This window comes from Mustelus asterias, chromosome 6, assembly GCF_964213995.1.
Source record: "Mustelus asterias chromosome 6, sMusAst1.hap1.1, whole genome shotgun sequence".
NCBI classification, from domain to species: domain Eukaryota; kingdom Metazoa; phylum Chordata; class Chondrichthyes; order Carcharhiniformes; family Triakidae; genus Mustelus; species Mustelus asterias.
In genome coordinates this window covers 138342684-138360353 of record NC_135806.1, presented here as the reverse complement: position 1 = coordinate 138360353, position 17670 = coordinate 138342684, and positions in this window count along the sequence as shown.

Below are 17670 nucleotides of genomic sequence, written 5' to 3'. Positions count from 1 at the left end.
TGCAGTGCATTTTGTCGTTGGTACACACTGCTGTCACTGTGCATAGGTGGAGGGAGTCAATCAAACAAGCTGCCTTGTCTTGAATGACGTTGAGCTTCTTGAGTGTTGGAGCTGCACTCATCCAGGCAAGTGGAGATATATTATGTATCAACATGAGATTGAATTAATTACAGATTGAAGGCTTGTTACATAATTTCAAATTGTTTGAACAAAGGGAAAACATTGGCACCAAATTATGCTCTATGTCCAATTTACTGTAATTCTATTCGTTCACTGTATTCTAGTCCTATTTTACTGGATTCATCCAGTTCTGCTACTGCTGCTGATACTGATTCATCGCAGAGCTTCATGAATGCTAACGAACCCCAATTGAGTCATCAATGCTTTGGTAACTAGACCTTGGTCTCTCCCAGTCTAATTGCTTTCAGGGATTGGTGCCAGGATCTGCTACTCTTGAGTGAGCAGCTGATTGCAGTACCTTGGCTTGTAGAAAATACCGAGTAAGCTAGAACAGGGCATTATAAATCAAACTACTGTACTGGCTGTGGCAATTTTCCGAAACATGAGCTCCGTGTTATTTTTCAATAAAATGCATGGCACTGTCTTAGCTACGTGTGTATGATAGGAAGAAGATTTGAGGTGGCAGAGACAATTCTCTGAAATAAATATGTAACAATGCAAAATTAAGATTCTCTAAATTGATTCCTTTTACAGAGTCTATTGACACCACTGTGTCAGTCATTGAGTTGGAGTTGGGCAATTCAGACTTACAGCAGGACTCGCAACAAACTGTTATAGCAAATTCTATTCATTTAGCAAAATTAATCTATTGAAGTAGTACCCTACTTAAAAAGATAATTCATGAGCTGTAGCAAATAACCATAGACCAAAATTGCAGCAATTTTCTCAATATAAGTGGGATGATTTCTTCAGCCAAATGCACACTAGTGGCGTGCCGCAGGGATCGGTACTCGGGCCGCAACTGTTTACCATTTATATAGATGATCTGGAGGAGGGGACGGAGTGTAGGGTAACGAAGTTTGCAGACGACACAAAGATAAGTGGAAAAGTGAATCGTGTGGAGGACGGAGAAGATCTGCAGAGAGATTTGGACAGGCTGAGTGAGTGGGCGAGGATATGGCAAATGGAGTATAACGTTGATAAATGCGAGGTTATACACTTTGGAGGAAATAACAACAAATGGGATTACTATCTCAATGGAAATAAATTAAAACATGCTACCGTGCAAAGGGACCTGGGGGTCCTTGTGCATGAGACGCAAAAGCCCAGTCTGCAGGTACAACAGGTGATCAAGAAGGCAAATGGGATGTTGGCCTATATTGCGAGGGGGATAGAATATAAAAGCAGGGATGTCTTAATGCACCTGTACAGGGCATTGGTGAGGCCGCAGCTGGAATACTGTGTGCAGTATTGGTCCCCTTATATGAGGAAGGATATATTGGCATTGGAGGGAGTGCAGAGAAGGTTCACCAGGTTGATACCGGAGATGAGGGGTTTGGATTATGAGGAGAGGCTGAGGAGATTGGGTTTGTACTCGTTGGAGTTTAGAAGGATGAGGGGGGATCTTATGGAGATTTATAAGATAATGCGGGGGCTGGATAGGGTGGAGGCGGAGAAATTCTTTCCACTTAGTAAGGAAGTTAAAACTAGAGGACACAGCCTCAAAATAAAGGGGGGTCGGTTGAAGACAGAGTTGAGGAGGAACTTCTTCTCCCAGAGGGTGGTGAATCTCTGGAATTCTCTGCCCACTGAGGTGGTGGAGGCTACCTCGCTGAATATGTTTAAAGCGCGGATGGATGGATTCCTGAGCGGTAAGGGAATTAAGGGTTATGGGGATCAGGCGGGTAAGTGGTACTGATCCACGTCAGATCAGCCATGATCTTATTGAATGGCGGGGCAGGCTCGAGGGGCTAGATGGCCTACTCCTGCTCCTATTTCTTATGTTCTTATAGTAATGTCGTCCAAATAGATTATTTCTCCAGCAGATTGCAGTGAATGGAGGCGAGTTAGTTAGAAATTATCTGTGTAAAATCAATCATAATCACTTACACAGGTGTGATTGAGGGGGGAAATTAACCAATACTTTCCAACTGGAACAGAGTTAACATTTCAGGCCAGTGACCCTTCATAATTCCTGACAAAAGTCGTCGACCTGAAACGTTAACCGTTTCTCTCTCCACATTTTTAAAATTTTAAATTTTGAACATCTGAAGCCTAAAACTCTTAAAATCAAAGCAAGGGGATTCGGCCACAGATTAGAAGAAAACCAGTGGTTTGGGTTCTGACTCCCAAGCACACTGAAATTTGGAGGTGTGAGGCACTTCATCGCTATTCATAGAATCCCTACATTGCAGAAGGAGGCCATTCATCCCATCGAGTCTGCACCGACCATAATTCCACCCTATTCCCATAACCCCACATATTTACCCTGCTAACCCCTTGACACTGAGGGGCAATTTAGCATAGCCAATCAACCTAACTTGCACATCTTTGGACTGTGGGAGGAAACCGGAGCATCCGGAGGAAACCCACGCAGACACGGGGAGAACATGCAAACTCCACTCAGACAGTGACCTGAGGCCGGAATTGAACCCGGGTCCCAGAGCTGTGAGGCAGCAGTGCTAACCACTGTGCTACCGTGCTGTCATATTCTCTCAGTACTTTCACAACAGATGTTACAAGTCCATTTTTAACACTACAAAGTTCATCAAATTTTTTCAAACGCACTGTGTCCTTTATGTCGATAATGGACAGGCTTTGAGGAGTCAGGCTGTGAATTACTTGCTGCATAATTTCCAGTATCTCATTTACTCTTGTAACTACACTATTGATAGAGTTGTTCCAGTTGTTTTTTAACCATGGTAACCACCAAGAAGTTGAGTGTGGGGGATTCAGTGATGATAACATTGAATGTGAAATTTTAGGAACAGGAAAAAACGCATGCTGCCGAATGAAGAAGCCATGGCTGGTTCCTGACTGCACCATACAGGTATCCCCTCTTCCAGAGACAGGGACATTACAACTCAATCGCATCATCACAACAAAAGTTGCCCCTATTGTGGTAGAATTATTGGTCAATGGCTATCCCTTGAAGATGGAGATGGACACGCGGGCTGTGGTCTCCATTATCGGAGAACAGACAACACAAGCGTCTCCAAACTGGCATCCAACTCCTGAGCTTGGAAGACATGAAGGCCACACTAGCCACCTACACGAGGGAACCTTGAAAAATAAAGGGCACCACAATGGCCCCAGTGACTCCCAGGCAGCAATCAGCTCACCTCCCACTCATTGTTGTACAGTGGGTAAGGACCAGGCCTTATGGGGAGAGATTGGCTGCAGCAGATCAAGCTGAACGTTTTGGAGATCTTCAGGCTAGGCATGGGGGAATGTATGAAGTTATCAGTCAGCACCCTGGAGTTTTCCAAGAAGGCCTGGGAAAAATAAAATGGGTCAAGGCCAAGATCTATGTTGACTCCGATGCTACACTGAGGTATTTCAGAGCAAAACCAGTTCCATACTCCCTGCTGGAGAAGATGGAAAGTGAACTAGGGCGCCTTAAAAATTTAGACATAATAAGACTCATGCAATTTGCAGAATGGGCTGTGCCAGTAGTCCTCATTCTTCAGCCCGATAAATTGGTTTGTCTTTGTGGGGACGATAAACTAACAGTCAATTGGGTTTCAAGATTTGATAGGTACCGCATGTCCCAAATCAAAGACACAGATGCTGGTTTAACAGGTGGATAGACATTGTCCAAGTTGGACAGGAGCCATGCCTATCTTCAGATTGAATTGGACAAGTCCAATCAACACGCACAAGGGACTATATGAGTATACTCATTTGCTCTCTGGGATCTCATCAGTGTGTGCCATTTTCCAATGAGTTCTGGGGAACATTCTTCAAGGGCTACCCAAGGTAGCAGTATACCGTTAGTCGCGGGTGCTTCGGAACAGTAACACCTTCAAAAGCGGGATAGCACTTGAAGAGGGAGAAATGCATCTTCCAAGTGGCTGAAGTCACCTACTTAGGCTACTGGGTAAATGGCAAAGGGCTACACCTAGTAGAGGATAAGATAAAAGCCATCAAGGAAGCAGCAGCTCCAAGGAACACCAGGAAGTTAAAATCCTTCCTGGGATGAATAAATTATTGTGCAAAGTTTATCCTGAATTTGGCTTCCTTGCATGCCCTAGTATGAAAATACCACAGATGATCCTGGGAAGTTCTGCAGGCAGAGAATCATTAGAATTCCTCCAGTGCAGAAGGAGGCCATTCGGCCCACTGAGCCTGCACCGACAATAATCCCACCCAAATCCCTCGCCCTTTTCCCCGCCGTCTCCTTGATACAAAGAGGCAATTTAACATGGCCAATCCACCTAATCCGCACATCCTTGGACTGTGGGACGAAACTGGAGCACCTGGAGGAAACCCACGCAGACATGGGGAGGACGTGCAAACTCCACACAGACAGTGACCCAAGGCCGGAATCGAACCCGGGTCCCTGGCGCTGTGAGCCAACAGTGCTAACCACCGTGCCACCCAGAGGCTTTCACCAAAGTCAAATGTCAGCTACTGCCATCTAACTTATAGACCCATTTTGATTCCAAGAAAGAACTCACATTGCCACGGGATACTTCCCCCTAAGGGGTCAGGGCGGTACTTTCACATTGCTGGAAAGGCAAGATGGAAAAGCCCATCGCGTATGCATCCAGGACCCTTTTTAACACAGAGCGAATTTATTCTCAGATTGAGAAAGAAGGGTTGGCAGTCATATTTGATGTGAAAAGCTCCATCAATATAGCTATGGCAGACATTTCATAATAATTGCCAACCGCAAACCCTTTTTGGGTATTTTCCTTGTGAGAAATCTTCCTATCTTCACTGGCTACAGGGGAGGTCCCAGAGGATTGGAAAATAGCCAATGTTGTTCCCTTTGTTTAAGAAGGGTAGCAAGAATAATCCAGGTAATTACAGGCCTGTGAGCCTTACATCAGTGGTAGGGAAATTATTGGAGAGGATTCTTCGAGACAGGATTTATTCCCACTTGGAAATAAGTGGACGTATTAGTGAGAGGCAACATGGTTTTGTGAAGGGGAGGTCGTGTCTCACGAACTTGATCGGGTTTTTCGAGGAAGTGAAGAAGATGATTGATGAGGGTAGGGCAGTGGATGTTGTCTACATGGACTTCAGTAAGGCCTTTGACAAGGTCCCTCATGGCAGACTGATGCAGAAGGTGAAGTCGCATGGGATCAGAGGTGAGCTGGCAAGGTGGATACAAAACTGGCTCGGTCATAGAAGACAGAGGGTAGCAGTGGAAGGGTGCATTTCTGAATGGAGGGCTGTGACAAATGGCATTCCTCAGGGATCAGTGCTGGGACCTTTGATGTTTGTAATATATATAAATGATTTGGAGGAAAATGTAACTGGTTTGATTAGCAAGTTCGCGGACGACACAAAGGTTGGTGGATTTGCGGATAGCAATGAGGACCATCAGAGGATACAGCAGGATATAGATCAATTGAAGACTTGGGTGGAGAGATAGCAGATGGAGTTTAATCCGGACAAATGTGAGGTAATGCATTTTGGAAGGTCTAATACAGATAGGAAATATACAGTAAATGGCAGAACCCTTAAGAGTATTGATAGGCAAAGGGATCTGGGTGTACAGGTACACAGGTCACTGAAAGTGGCAATGCAGGTGGAGAAGGTAGTCAAGAAGGCATACGGCATGCTTGCCTTCATCGGCCAGGGCATTGAGTTTAAAAATTGGCAAGTCATGTTGCAGCTTTATAGAACTTTAGTTAGGTCGCACTTGGAATATAGTGTTCAATTCTGGTCGCCACACTACCAGAAGGATGTGGAGGCTTTGGAGAGGGTGCAGAAAAGATTTACCAGGATGTTGCCGAGTATGGAGGGCATTCGCTATGAGGAGAGGTTGGAGAAACTTGGTTTGTTCTCACTGGAACGACTGAGGTTGAGGGGTGACCCGATAGCAGTCTATAAGGTTATGAGAGGCATGGACAGAGTGGATAGTCAGAAGCTTTTTCCCAGGGTGGAAGAGTCAATTACTCAGGGGTATAGGTTTAAGGTGCGAGGAGCAAGGTTTAAAGGAGATGTACGAGGCAGATTTTTTACAGAGGGTGGTGGGTGTCTGGAATTCATTGCCGGGGGAGATAGTGGAAGCGGATACGGTAGTGACTGTTCAGGGGCATCTTGACAAATACATGAAAAGGATGGAAAGAGAGGGATATGGTCCCCGGAAGGGTAGGGGGTTTTAGTTAAGTTGGGCAGCATGGTCGGTGCAGGTTTGGAGGGCTGAAGGGCCTGTTCCTGTGCTGTAATTTTCTTTGTTCAAAGTGGACAAGGCAATCCCCGTCCCTATTGCCTCCGCCTGGATACAGCACTGGCCCTTGCTACCTACAGCCTACGAATATCTTCTAGAGCAGCGCCCTGGAACCCGGATAGCCAATGCCGACACACTGAGTTGTCTCTCGTGCCCCACAAGCCTGGCTCCTTTACCAGCATTACAAGGGGTCATTATGACCCTAGACTCTTTGGAGACTCTGCCAGTCTCCACAAGGCAGATTAAGTCCTGGACACAAAGATCCAAACTTGTCTAAAATAAGGCATTTGATCCCACATGCTGGATTCCAAGGACAACCATCTGAACAAATGAAACCCTACCTAGCTAAGAAAGAGAGCTCGGTGCCTGAGGACAGGATCATTCTTGGGGTGTCGAGTGGAGGGTGACATGGTGATACAGTGGTTAGCACTGCTGCCTCACAGCATCAGGGAACTGGATTCAATTCTGGCCTTGGGTGACTGTGTGGAGTTTGCACATTCTCCCCATGTCTACGTGGGTTTCCTCCGGGTGCTCCGGTTTCCTCCTACAGTTTAAATATGTGCAGGTTAGGTGGATCAGCCATGGTAAATGTGTGGGGTTACTGGGATAGGCCGGAGGAGAGGGCCTGGGCAAGATACTCTGTCAGAGAGTTGGTGAGGACTCGACGGGCCAGATGGCCTCCTTCTGCATTGTAGGGAATCTATTATGGTTCTATGAGTTGTTCTGTCCCCAGGACGATGGCCAGTATTAACAGAATTACATGATAGCCAGCCTGGAGTATCGAAAATGAAAATGCTGGCCAGGTTCGACGTCTGGTGGCCTGGCCTCGACTCGGACATTATGGACTTGGTGAAGCAGTGTGAATTGTGCCAAGAAAATCAAAAATCCTTTCCCTCAGCCTCTCTACGCCTTTGGGAGTGGCCTGGCAGGGCCATAGGTGCGTGTACATGTGGACTTTGCAGGGTACTTTATGGGTTCCATGTTTTTGATCACTGTAGATGCACACTGCAGATGGTTGGAGATGCATTGCATGGGTTCCACAACATCTGGAGCTACAATTGAGAAATTACAGCAAAGCTTTTGTAAAGAAGGAATACCAGAAGTCTCGGTTTCCGATATAGGCAAGGCCTTTACTTGCAGTGATTTCCAAAACTTTGTGCTCTCTAATGGTATCCAACACATCTGAACAACGCCTTATCACCCGTCATCAAATGGACTGGTGGGACAGACGGTGCAAACCTTCAATAAATAGCATGAGAAACAACCAAGGAGACTAAATTGACATGATTTTTGTTTGATTATAGGATCACGCTGCACACAACTAATAGGAGTTGTCCCAGCAGAACTATTAGTGGGATGGCAGCTTCGTACAAGACAGCCTGCCGTTCCCAACCTGGCGGGGAGGCTGGAATCCCAACAAGGAAACCAGAAAGGAAATCACAATTTGGCAAAGCCAGAAAGAACATTTAAATTGGGCGATCTGATTCATGCAAGGTCCTTCGGATATGCTCCTTGGAATCTCTGGGATTGTTATGGAGAAAACAGGGCCAGTATCTTATGAGGTTAAAGTCCAGGATAAAATCTTAAAGAAGCACTGGGACTGTCTCAGAGGCAGGAGTCCATGCCAAAACAGGTCTCACTACCAGCCATGGAGGTGCCGTCCCTTCCAGTGCCGTCAGCTTGAAGCTGACTCCGCGTTAGCCCCGCCCGATAGTGAAGGCACAGATACAGAAATGGGAGCTGAAGAAGTGGGCATCCAGGTTGAACCAGAACCTGAGGAGGGATCTGCATCGGTGACCCTGCCACGCTCCCTCCGGAAGCAAAGGTTCCTCATTCGGTTTACACTGCCTGACCCAGCCCTGACTTTGTGTCTCGGACCAACCGCTAAGTGGCAGAAAGGACCTTCTGACAGTGGAGTTGCTGGGGGAGAAACAGAACTAGGGGGGAAGAGATGTTATGGTGGCCATGAAGGACATGGGAATCATCAATGGGTCTCCCATTGGGCTTCGTGGAACACAAACTCCCTTATTACGCGAGTGGAGGCTCGACCAATTGAAAGTGAGCAGTGGGAGGTTAAAACCTATTGCTCTAACCCCGGGTACAGCCTTGCTTGCTGTCAGCCACGGGTGCGGCTCTTCCTTTGGTTCCCAACAAAAAGTTTCCGGTGACGAATAGCGAAGAGCATTGTCGCTGTGGATAGCGAAGAGCATTGTCGGGCAATACAGCAGGATATAGATAGGCTGGAAAATTGGGCGGAGAGGTGGCAGATGGAGTTTAATCCGGATAAATGCGAAGTGATGCATTTTGGAAGAAATAATGTAGGGAGGAGTTATACAATAAATGGCAGAGTCATCGGGAGTATAGAAACACAGAGGGACCTAGGTGTGCAAGGCCACAGATCCTTGAAGGTGGCAACACAGGTGGAGAAGGTGGTGAAGAAGGCATATGGTATGCTTGCCTTTATAGGACGGGGTATAGAGTATAAAAGCTGGAGTCTGATGATGCAGCTGTATAGAACGCTGGTTAGGCCACATTTGGAGTACTGCGTCCAGTTCTGGTCGCCGCACTACCAGAAGGACGTGGAGGCGTTAGAGAGAGTGCAGAGAAGGTTTACCAGGATGTTGCCTGGTATGGAGGGTCTTAGCTATGAGGAGAGATTGGGTAAACTGGGGTTGTTCTCCCTGGAAAGACGGAGAATGAGGGGAGATCTAATAGAGGTGTACAAGATTATGAAGGGGATAGATAGGGTGAACAGTGGGAAGCTTTTTCCCAGGTCGGAGGTGATGATCACGAGGGGTCACGGGCTCAAGGTGAGAGGGGCGAAGTATAACTCAGATATTAGAGGGATGTTTTTTACACAGAGGGTGGTGGGGACCTGGAATGCGCTGCCAAGTAGGGTGGTGGAGGCAGGCACGCTGACATCGTTTAAGACTTACCTGGATAGTCACATGAGCAGTCTGGGAATGGAGGGATACAAACGATTGGTCTAGTTGGACCAAGGAGCGGCACAGGCTTGGAGGGCCGAAGGGCCTGTTTCCTGTGCTGTACTGTTCTTTGTTCTTTGTTCTTTGACGGGAAACTAGCCTTGGCTGAATTACTACAATGAGAAATCTTCCCGTGTCGTAATCAACATTTTGCAATCGAGCAGCATCACCAAGCAAGCGTATTTGGTCTTGTTCCCCCGTTACCGCTCCCTGAAAAATAAAGGAAATCTTATAAAGTAGGATTAAATATGAGACAGAAAATCAGACATGGGAATTTAGGGCTGGTGTTCCACCCTGTCATTTTTATGGAGTTCCACAGAATATTGTAGTCTGGTGAGCATCACCTGGATGTTGGGGAGAAGGCAGGGATGACTGTGTAACTCAGGAATGTGGTGGAGGCTTGACATTGCTGAGTAGCCTGCTGAACATCCTGTCCCTTATCTTTTACAACCATTTCTCTCATACTTCAAGAATACACACACCCCCATGCCATTTACTTGTGTTTTTTTGACACATGCCAACTAACATGCTTTCCAGCATGTTCTGCTTTTATTTCAGATTATCAGTTGCAGTCCCTCCCAATACCTTTACTAGGAATTTTATTTTTTATTAAAGAGTTACTTTATATAAAAGTTATAGAACCATACAGCGCAGAAGAGGCCCTTTGGCCCATCAAGTTCGCACCGACACATTAGAAACACCTGAACTCCCACCTAATCCCATCTGCCAGCACTTGGCCCATAGCCTTGAATGTTATGATGGGCCAAGTGCTCATCCAGGTACTTTTTAAAGGATGTGAGGCATCCCGCCTCCACCACCCTCCCAGGCAGCGCATTCCAGACTGTCACCACCCTCTGGGTAAAAAGGTTTTTCCTCACATCCACTGCCACCCCCCCCCCTCCCCCCCCCCCACCAACCTCCTGCCCCTCACCTATGTCCCCTCGTGACTGATCCTTTAACTAAGGGGAACAGTTGCTCCTTATCCACCCTGTCCATGTCCCTCATAATCTTGTACACCTCGATCAGGTCGCCCCTCAGTCTTCTCTGCTCTGACGAAAACAACCCAAGCCTACAGAAGCTCTTTCCATCCCAGGCAGCATCCTGGTGAATCTCCTCTGCACCCCCTCCAGTGGAATCACATCCTTCCTATAATCTGGCAACCAGAACTGCACACAGTACTCCAGCTGTGGCCTCACCAAAGTTCTATACAATTCCAACATGACTTCCCTGCTTTTGTACCTCAATTGATAAAGGTAAGTGTCCCATATGCCTTTTTTTCACCACCATACTAACATGCCCTTCTGCCTTCAGAGATCTGTAGATAAACACACCAAGGTCCCTTTGTTCCACAGAACTTCCTCATGCCCTGCCATTCATTAAATACTTCCTTATCAAATTACTCCTTTCAAAGTGCATCACCTCACACTTTTCAGGGTTAAATTCCATCTGCCACTTACCTGCCCATTTGACCATTCCGTCTGTATCTTTTTGTAGCCCAAGACATTCCACGTCACTGTTAACCACCCGTCCAATCTTTGTCATCTGCAAATTTACTAATCCTACCCCCCACATAGTCATCTATATCATTTATATAAATTATGAATAAAACGGGACCCAACACAATCCCTGTGGTATGCCACTGCACACTGGTTTCCAGTGAATAAAGCAGCCTTCTTGTCATCACCCTCTGACTCCTACAACTGAGCCAATTTTGAATCCACCTTATCAAATTGCGCTGTATCCCATGTGAATTTATCTTTACAAGTCTCCCATGTGGGACCTTGTCAAAGGCTTTGCTGAAATCCATATAAACGACATCGACTGCATTATCCCCATCTACACACCTCGTCACCTCCTCAAAAAATTCAATCAAATTTGTTAGGCATGACCTCCTCCTGATGAACCAATCCTGACTATCCCTGATCAAGCCTTGCCTCTCCAAGTGGAGATAGATGTTCTCCTTCAGAAGTTTCTCCAGTAATTTCCCTACCACTGATGTGAGACTCACCGGTCTGCAGTTCCCTGGTTTATCTCTGCAACCTTCTTAAATAGTGGAACAACATTAGCTCATCAGGCACCTCCCCCGTGGCCAGAGAGGAATTGGGAATTTGGGTCAGAGCCCATCCCTTGTCTCCCACAGCAGCCGAGGACACAGTTCATCTGAACCTGGAGATTTATCCACATTTAAGCTTTTCAATACCTCGTCCTTCCCGATGTCAATTTGCTCAAGAACCTCAGTTTCTCTCCCAGAATTCCATACTATCGTCCTCATTCTTTTGGGTGAAGTATATACTTATTCACGAACATTTAGAAGGTGAAGGCAATTTTTATTTTCATACATAAGAACAAAGAACAGTACAGCACAGGAAACAGGCCCTTCGGCCCTCCAAGCCTGTGCCGCTCCTTGGTCCAACTAGACCAATCGTTTGTATCCCTCCATTCCCAGGCTGCTCATGTGACTATCCAGGTAAGTCTTAAACAATGTCAGTGTGCCTGCCTCCACCACCCTACTTGGCAGCGCTTTCCAGGCCCCCACCACCCTCTGTGTAAAAAACATCCCTCTAATATCTGAGTTATACTTCGCCCCTCTCACCTTGAGCCCGTGACCCCTCGTGAATGTCACTTCTGATCTGGGAAAAAGCTTCCCACCGTTCACCCTATCAATCCCCTTCATAATCTTGTACACCTCTATTAGATCTCCCCTCATTCTCCGTCTTTCCAGGGAGAACAACCCCAGTTTACCCAATCTCTCCTCATAGCTAAGACCCTCCATACCAGGCAACATCCTGGTAAACCTTCTCTGCACTCTCTCTAACGCCTCCACGTCCTTCTGGTAGTGCAGCAACCAGAACTGGACGCAGTACTCCAAATGTGGCCTAACCAGCGTTCTATACAGCTGCATCATCAGACTCCAGCTTTTATACTCTATACCACGTCCTATAAAGGCAAGCATACCATATGCCTTCTTCACCACCTTCTCCACCTGTGTTGCCACCTTCAAGGATTTGTGGACTTGCACACCTAGGTCCCTCTGTATTTCTATACTCCTGATGACTCTGCCATTTGTTGTATAACTCCTCCCTACATTATTTCTTCCAAAATGCAACACTTCGTATTTATCCGGATTAAACTCCATCTGCCACCTCTCCGCCCAATTTTCCAGCCTATCTATAACCTGCTGTATTGCCCGACAATGCTCTTCGCTATCCACAAGTCCAGCCATCTTCGTGTCATCCGCAAACTTGCTGATTACACCAGTTACACCTTCTTCCAAATCATTTATATATATCACAAATAGCAGAGGTCCCAGTACAGAGCCCTGCGGAACACCACTGGTCACAGACCTCCAGCCGGAAAAAGACCCTTCGACCACTACCCTCTGTCTCCTATGGCCAAGCCAGTTCTCCCACCCATCTAGCCACTTCTCCTTGTATCCCATGAGCCTTAACCTTCTTAACCAACCTGCCATGTGGGACTTTGTCAAATGCCTTACTGAAATCCATATAGATGACATCCACGGCCCTTCCTTCATCAACCGTTTTTGTCACTTCCTCAAAAAACTCCACCAAATTTGTAAGGCACGACCCCCCTCTTACAAAACCATGCTGTCTGTCACTAATGAGATTGTTCCGTTCTAAATGCACATACATCCTGTCTCTAAGAATCCTCTCCAACAACTTCCCTACCACGGACGTCAAGCTCACCGGCCTATAATTTCCTGGGTTATCCCTGCTACCCTTCTTAAACAACGGGACCACATTCACTATCCTCCAATCCTCAGGGACCTCACCTGTGTCCAAAGAAGCGACAAAGATTTCCGTCAGAGGCCCAGCAATTTCATCTCTCATCTCCCTGAGCAGTCGAGGATAGATGCCATCAGGCCCTGGGCCTTTGTCAGTTTTGATGTTCCTTAAAAAACCTAACACTTCCTCTCTTGTAATGGAGATTTTCTCTAACGGGTCAACACCTCCCTCCGAGACACTCCCGGTTAACACACCCCTCTCCTTCGTGAATACCGATGCAAAGTATTCATTTAGGATCTCCCCTATTCCCTTGGGTTCTAAGCATAATTCCCCTCCTTTGTCCCTGAGAGGTCCGATTTTCTCCCTGACAACTCTTTTGTTCCTAACGTATGAATAGAATGCCTTAGGATTCTCCTTAATCCTGCCTGCCAAGAACATCTCGTGACCTCTTTTTGCCCTTCTAACTCCCCGCTTGAGTTCTTTCCTACTCTCTCTGTATTCCTCCAGAGCTCCATCTGTTTTCTGTTGCCTGGACTTAACGTACGCCTCCCTTTTCATTTTAATCAGATCCTCAATTTCCCTGGTTATCCACGGCTCTCGAATCCTACCTTTCCTATCTTTCCTTTTTACAGGCACATGCCTATCCTGCAGCCTTATCAATAGTTCCTTAAAAGACTCCCACATGCCAGACGCGGACTTACCCTCGAACATCCTCTCCCAATCAACATCCACCAATTCCTGCCTAATCCGGCTATAGTTAGCCTTCCCCCAATTTAGCACCCTGCCCGTAGGACAGCACTCATCCTTGTCCATTACTATCCTAAAGTTAACAGAGTTGTGGTCACTATTTGCCACATGTTCCCCTACCGAAACTTTGACGACCTGACCGGGCTCATTTCCCAGAACTAGGTCCAGTATAGCCCCCTCTCTAGTCGGGCTATCTACATACTGTTCCAAAGAACCTTCCAGTACGCATTTTACAAATTCCTCCCCGTCCGGACCCCCAGCTCTAAGCACTTTCCAGTCTGTGCCAGGGAAATTAAAGTCCCCCACTACAACAACCCTATTTTTTCTGCACCTATCCAGAATCTCCTGACATATCCTTTCCTCCACTTCCCGTGGGCTGTTGGGTGGTCTGTAGTACACCCCCAGCATAGTGACTGCACCCTTTCTGTTTCTGAGTTCCACCCACAGCGACTCAGTACATGACCCCTCTAAGTTGTCTACCCTCTGCACCGCGGTAATATGCTCCTTAACTAATATCGCTACTCCCCCACCTTTTTTAGCCCCTCCTCTGTCTCGCCTAAAACACTTATACCCCGGAATATTCAGCTGCCAGTCCTGTCCTTCTTTTAACCAAGTTTCCGTCACCGTAACCACATCCAAATTCCGCATAAGCATTAAGGCCCTACGTTCGTCTGTTTTACCCGTTACGTTCCTCGCATTGAAGCAGATGCACTCCAGACCTCCAGGCCCACTCAGGTCATCCTCCTCCAGAGTGCTCCTCTTCTTAGCTAGCCTTGCCCTGGCCCCCAGCTCAACCCCAGCCTCAGTATTTACTGACCTACTGTTTTGTTCCCCACCCCCCTGCCACACTAGTTTAAATCCTGCCGAAACACTCTAGCAACACTCCCAGCCAGGATATTTGCTCCCTTCCAGTTAAGATGTAACCCATCCTTTCTGTACAGTTGCCATCCTGACTTGAAGATTTCCCAGTTATCTATGAATTTAAAACCCTCCCTCTTGCACCAGTCCTTTAGCCACGCGTTCAACTGTAGAATCTCCCTGTTCCGAGCCTCACTTGCACTAGACACCGGGAGCAGTCCAGAGATTGCTAGTCTCACATCTTTAGAAATCAGGGTTTGTAACATTAAATTCTATCTGGTTCCTATTCTTATCCAGTTGTTAAGACCCAGGCCTGAAACTCCAAGGTATTTTGTGTTAGCCTAGACCCTAAATTTTACACTTGATTTTGGCATTGTTGAGCATAAGGTGTTTCACTCCAGGTATGATTCAAGTGACCCACAAGGAAGTTTTTATCAAACAAAGTTCATTTAAGAACACAGTTAGAATATAGCAAAACTTTTACCAATTATAAGGCTTAAACATGACCCAGTATAACTCTAAACAGCTAGTTATCTCTGTTGTTCCAATGTAAAGCAATATCCCACAGACATACACCCTTCTCCAGCAGTAGTTAGCACAAAAGCAAGTATGCTCACGTGATGCTGGAACACATCTGGACAGTGAACCTGACAGCAGGATATATCCTCCAAACTGCAACACCTCAGAGATAAACCCAGTCTCTGGCAACTTCCAACACAGCAACACTTAAACAGCAAAAACTCCAACTCCAGAGAGGGAAAAAACACTGCTGTTTCTCTCAGCTTCAAGCGGCTTCTGCAAGCAAAACTAAAACTGGAATGGTCTGTGAAAAATAGCTGCCCCGAGCCACATGACCTAACTTACCAATCACCCCCAATAAATCTCTACTCTACAATCCCAAGGAAACATTGAAACCACAGAACACAGCATTAATTCAGATTAAAACAACCGTGATGTCAATTATACTGCTTCAGTAACAATAAAGGACACTGGCTACAGGCAACATGGTCTCGACAAAACATCCTGCAGAAAAACATGATTAAAATACATTTCTCAAAGGCACAGTTTCATCACACAGTTAGTTTTATTTTTGTGATATTCTTAAACTTCAGAATCAAGGGCACTGAGGTGGTGGGTCCTTTCACCCTGGTGACTTTTTAAAAAATTCATTCACGGGATGTTGGCATTTCTGGCAAGGCCAGCATTTATAATCCATCCCTAATTGCCTTTGAGAGGTGATGGCGAGGCACCTTCACGAATGGAAGTATTTTCAGAGGCAACTTAGAGTCAACTACATTGCTGGTGATGTGTTCGGTCAATGGAGTCTTTTCATGTGCTCTGGAAGTGCAGTGGCAGCTTTAGACAATATTGACAGCAGTAATGGGATAGGAGCGAGGATGTAGTGAAGCTAAAGTTTACTCTTTATTATCAGCAAAGCATGAACTTGAGGGTTTCATGATGTCTTAGCATTTTGGCGTTTGCCAGGGCTGACCACGATGACAGACTGTCTGTGTGAACACTGTGATCCTCAGGTGGTCCACGTCCATGGAAAGGTCATGATGAATCCATACCCACATCCCTGAGAGTGCCAAATGTTAATGTGATGGAGGAGAAGGTGGCACAGAGGACTGAGTGATCTCCAAATGGAGTAAGACATTGTGGAACGCCCTCGGCTGCCTTGGCCCAAGTGTGACCTATTGGTATCAGCATCAAGGTGTCACAGAATGTGTCATCCCATTGATGCAGATGGATCACCATGAGGAGCTTTGTCAGACTGAAGGCATATTGCAACAAGTCCACTGAGGATTATAGGGCAGCTCCTGTCTGTACTTGACTGCCTAAGCGACTGGGATGCTGCAGAGATGATGTGGAGATGCCGGCGTTGGACTGGGGTAAACACAGTAAGAAGTCTCACAGCACCAGGTTAAAGTCCAACAGGTTTATTTGGTAGCACAAGCCACTAGCTTTCGGAGCACTGCTCCTTCATCAGTCAATCACTCCCAATAAAGCTCTACAATCCCAAGGAAACATTGAGCTGCAGAGATGATTTGTCTGCAGGATGATTGTTTGTCTACGAAAATCTTTAAATTAATAGCTGGGAGATCAAGGTAAGTACTCATTTTAGATATGGAGCAAATGTTTATGCAGACCTAATGCATTTGTGTTTACTTAGATTCCCCAGGTCGACAAACAATCCCCAGTAGACAAACAATCAAGTTGCAGAGATGCCAGAAGAGACAGAGGCTTTGACATCTGATGCTGGAACACCTTATCTCAGCAAAAATGCATGCTCTGCAGACTTCATCATCCTTCAAAGGAACAGGACAATGGTTAACCAAATATGTAGATGCACACTCTCAGATTGAAGTGCATTGTTGCAATGAAAGGGATAGCAATGCTGGTGTTCACGTGGGCCCATAATAGAGGGCACTTGCCCAAAAGCATACTCACTATAACTCTTAATCTTTCTTGTGGAGTCTGGTGGCTATGATGGCCTCATGTACATGGCTGCCTCATCTGGCCCCTGCTATAGCCTTTTCCCATGCAGTCTCAGCTTCCTCGACCTTATTGCCCACATTCCTTGCAGTGTCCTCCTCATTGTAGAAAACGTGCAGCTCCTCTATGTTGGCATTTGGCAAGACCACTCCCTTTACAGAACCAGGTTGTGCTGTGTGCAGCAAATCAAAATGATCTGAGACCCTCTATGTGTACTGAAGTGCTCCACCAGATGTTTCAATCCAGGTGTAATTTTACTGGCAAACTGGGAAGCTTTTATGAAAACAAACTTCTTTATTTAGTCACACTGTTTAACTATAACAAATGAATGAACTTAGCATTTCACAATTGAACAATAGTTAAACATGACAAGATACAATTCTTAACTGCTAAACTATCACTGAGTTCCAATCAAGAAATATTTCTCTTATAGACTTAACCCTCTCTTTAGCAAACCAAAGGTATGCTTGATTTGACT